A 4,228-nucleotide genomic window follows, 5' to 3' on the forward strand; every position below is an offset into this window, starting at 1 on the left:
TGAAAGGTACATTGATAGGAAAAAGGTAAGATGCTTAACTACTTGGAAGACGTGGTGGGTAGCTGTGCTACCATAAGGCAAGAAATCAAGATTAAGAAAGTTCGATCCATATGAGTTTGAATTTGTCGTAAACTTTGGTTTTAACAAATTCGCATGGATAGGAACACATACACCGTTTAAATCTAAGTGTCATAAGATTTCCTCCTTCATGAAAATGATTGTGAGAAAATGCTTTCACTAAGAAAGATTTTAAAAGATAGTGATTGTAAAATGGCATTCTCAAATTCGATCATGGTTACGGCATCCCTTTCCATAATTTGAATTGTGAGGTTTGGCAATTAGTCTTAATTGTTAAGACACACATATGAACTATCTAAGGCAAAAGTGTATAAGTTCAAGAAGCCTTGATAAAAGATTATCAAAGCACTAAGTATTAGAAACATGAACTTAAGAAATTCAATAAGTATTGTTTTTCTGGAAGTTAAGATGTTTATGAATACATGTCGAAGCTAGTGGGAGCATAAGTGTTATGATAATCATCATGATAGTGGGAGCATAAATGTTATGATTGTATGATTATTAAGGCACGTATTGCATAGTTGGCAATATTAATTATAGAAAACAAGAGTCATACTTTGCAAAGTTGTAAGAGTTGAAAGGTTGTTTTTGCTATAATTAAGGGAGAGAATATTATGCTTCATTTCAAATCTAAAGGATTAGATTGCGAAATGTTGATAAATTTAGTCAAAGGTACATAGTGTGTTCTTAAAATTTCGATTGTGATTACGGCATTCCTCTTCGCAATTCGAATTTTGAGAACATAGCAAATAAAACATTATGCGTCGTGTCCCATACGCTTCGGGTATAGGATCAATTGCGAATGCTTTAATGTTTGACCATTCTAAAATTTTCCAAATGTATAGTGCATTTAGAGGGAAAAGGGACTAGAATTGGTTTTGACTAAAATAATTAAACAACTATCAAAGGACAATCCAAAGTTCGACGAGGATTGGTCGCTTGCGAGTAGTTGGAAGTATAGTATTGGAAATTATGGAAGTGTTTCCATATTGGATGGACGATATCGACATCATTACGAATAGATAAGATTCTATTAAGAATGAGTTGTCATATAGAAAATATGGAAGTGTGTCCATGTTGGGAAGTAAAATCTATGTATAGATTAGAAACTTTATGCGAAAGGATGTTCAAAGGAATGTACTTTGAGTGAGAGACATCATATCTAAGGAATTGTCTTGTAACAATCTCCGATAAAGGAATTTGTAATATCATTGGCAATAGTCCTTGAGACTTTGGTGCAGTGACATTACAAAAGGATCGTTGCATAAAGTGTTAGAATCTAGTATATTCTATAAATAACAAGAATTTGACATTCTTACACTTAAGAGAATGGATTTGGTGTTGTAAAATGAGAATGATTGGAAATGTGTTCAATTTGTCTATTTCGCAAAAGTAAGAACCATAGGTAAACATTGTGTGCATACTAGGAGCATGGGACAAGTGTTGGAATTAAAATGCGAAGTTGATTACCCGAAACGACAAATAATGAGTAATCGATATGGTGATAAATAAAACATGTTTTGTTTATACTCAAAGGTTTGAGGCCATATGGGATTAGTATTATTCTTGTGTTTCACCTTGCATGTTTTGACTTCCAGAATAATTGAGTTTATTAAGAATAATCGAATTATTCAAACGGGCCACAGTCGTTCATATGTTGGAAGTAGATATGAATGAAGACTGTCGTGAATTGGTGTGTGGATTGTCTAGAAGAGTATTAGACATAAGCAAATGTTTGCTGCAACGTTCATGAGTGCTTATGAATATGATTTGAGCATTGGATTAAACCCACGCTCACTTGGATCACTCCATGAATTGTATCACGAGTGATTGGTGAGACGATAACATCTTATATTCTTGAAACCGAGATGTGTGAGTTGTATCTTGCGAATCGGTTGCACATTGATAATATGTAAACGCACCAGTAACTTGGTGTTATAAAACATATTGTTGTGTGTAATTCGGTGAGTGAGTGCAAGCAAGCATTGTATCAAAGTTTATCCGTTCCTCTTATCCAAAGTAGGATAAAAGCGATATCTTTGGGCCCCTCGATGGTTTAGTGATGACATACGTAAATGCTCGGCCGGGCTAGGGCTAATTTGATTTGTTCAATTAGTCTGTCGTCATAAATCGGAAATCGAGAAGTAGTACAAAGAGAATGATTAGAAATCATATCTCATACGATATCTAGAATGGAGGAATATATGATCCCTTATCTAAGGACACGCGTATCTGATATGATCAGAGTTGACAGCGGCTTTGGAAAGCTACAATTGCAGATCAGGATCTGAAGTCATACGCAGAATAGTTGTTAGACTTATCCAAGTGGGAGACTGTTGGATTAGTGTCTAAGTCCATAACTATTTTGGTATGTACTTGACCCGATGGTGCATGGTCCTTTTGGGTTGCCTTCACCAAAGCAACTTGATTGGAGAAATGAATAAAGAGAGAGAGGATAATATGATTTATTAATATGTTATAAGAATAATATATTAAAGGAGAAATCATATTTGTTTAATTAATATTGGTCAATAATTAATTAAGAATTAGTTTTGTGATCAAATGTAATTAATTAAACTAGAGGGGCTGAATTGTAATTATGTGATAGTTACAAAATAAGGTAAGGATTACCTTATATATATGGTGAACGAATTTGAGGTGTAAATCCCTTAGAATTCGAGTATAATAAGGATTCAAGGATTATCTTATTGGTTGCTTAATGGATAATCAACTAGATAAGGATAATGACTGAAACCCTATCTCTACACCTATATAAACACCCCTAGGGCCATGAATTCGTGTATCCCTTCCCAAGAGGTCCTAGATACGAATTCTAACCTCTCACCTCTCTCCTTATACCTTCTCCACTTGCTTATGGTGTTTGTGAGCCATTAGAGGAGTGACACTTGTGACTCTAAGCCTTCCAAAGTCAATACAAGGAGATTTGGGATTGTTATTGCTACATAACAATCAAGGTAACACTATAAACTCATTCTTATGTTAATATGATTACTTGTATGCTAGAATTAGGGTTTGTAGTCTTGGATTCAAAGCATGTACAATAGAGAAACCTAGATCCAAGCATTAGGGTTGTATGAGCACATAAGATGTCTTATGACCAAAACCCATCAGATACCACGTAAAGTTACAATCTTTACGTGCATGCAAGGTCCTCCAAAGTCTTAACATCAAAACTAAGCTTTCTGCAAGGTTTTTTGTGCATGGGAAGGGCCTAAGCTAGATGAAGTGAGAAACTTTATGTTATTGGGGACCTAAAGAGGTCCAGATCTGGAACCATATCCTTGTGATAAGTCCAGATCCGAGTATGACTCCATTTTGCACCAAAAATGGCCATTTACTTCCAACTAAATGGATCTAATCAACTAGAGCTCCAGGTAACGACTTTGTACCTTAAGATGGTAGCGAATACAGTGTAGATGTCAGATATACTGCTTCTCTCCTTGCTTCTTCTTCTTCAAGCTCTAAAATCCTTCACAAACACACCAAAATTGCTCACAAAAACTCTTTCTCTCACTCAAGAAGGTGCAAGGTCCAACTAGGGTTTTCTCTGGCTAACAAGGTGGTAAGGGAGGCCATACAAGGCGAATTAAGTTCTTTAAATAAGATGCACACCCTAAAATTAGGGTTTTCCTTTTACAGTGCCTACTCGACGAGTCAGGGTCTTCCGACTCGTAGAGTAGGATTGAAAATGCGCGTCCTCATAATAACTTTTACTTTCCGAGTTGGAGCTCCCTAACTCACCGAGTCCATACACAAAAACCTAAAATTTTGATAATTTAAATAATACCTGGAACAGGTGTTACACCTACATTTTCCCTAAACTTACATGTTTCCTATAGATGTAATACCAGTTGACAAAGGGTGAGTATGAAGGAAATAATAAAGGTTCTCAAATGTTTCTTTGGTGAATCTTTCTAAAAATTTCATATACTCACCATAATCCATCCCCAAAAAATTGACATCGGTAAATAAAAAGTGATCACCTCCAACATAATAGAATGGATGTGCTCTCAAAACACCATTAAAGTTCAAAATCAACTTTCAAGTAAATACATTCATGATGTTATTCATCCATGTAGCTCAAAGTAACGAGAAAGCCATAAGCTCAGACAAATCTTCTTCTCAAAGA

The sequence above is a fragment of the Lactuca saligna genome, chromosome 4 (assembly GCF_052625555.1).
Source record: "Lactuca saligna cultivar CGN05327 chromosome 4, ASM5262555v1, whole genome shotgun sequence".
Lineage (NCBI taxonomy): Eukaryota > Viridiplantae > Streptophyta > Magnoliopsida > Asterales > Asteraceae > Lactuca > Lactuca saligna.